A 401-nucleotide genomic window follows, 5' to 3' on the forward strand; every position below is an offset into this window, starting at 1 on the left:
CCACCGTTCACACCTCCCACCCTCCCTCCACGCTGTCCCTCCGCCTAGCCTTCTTCCTCCTCCCTCCTCAGGCCTCAGTCCCCGCCTCCTTCCCCTCCTCCCCAGCCTGCCTCGCGTTCAGCGCTCCTCCAGCCTGCACGCGTGCACCTCCACCTTCCTTCACCGCCGTCTACACAGTTCGCCCCTTCCGTGAAGCCTTTTTGGCCGACTCCAGCTCCCGTGTCCCGGTTCCCCCCGGCGCGTCTTCGTCCGCCGAGCACATAGTAGGCGCTCAGCAAGCCCTCCCCAGGCTCTAGGGGGAATGAATAAGCCTGTCTAGCGCCGAGCGGCAGTGCCGGCTTGGCTTCGCGGGGTGTTTGCTGGGTATGACCTTCTCCTTGGCGCGTCTCCTCCGTTCCGCC

This window comes from Enhydra lutris, unplaced genomic scaffold, assembly GCF_002288905.1.
Source record: "Enhydra lutris kenyoni isolate GAN:26980312 unplaced genomic scaffold, ASM228890v2 scaffoldscaffold80, whole genome shotgun sequence".
Lineage (NCBI taxonomy): Eukaryota > Metazoa > Chordata > Mammalia > Carnivora > Mustelidae > Enhydra > Enhydra lutris.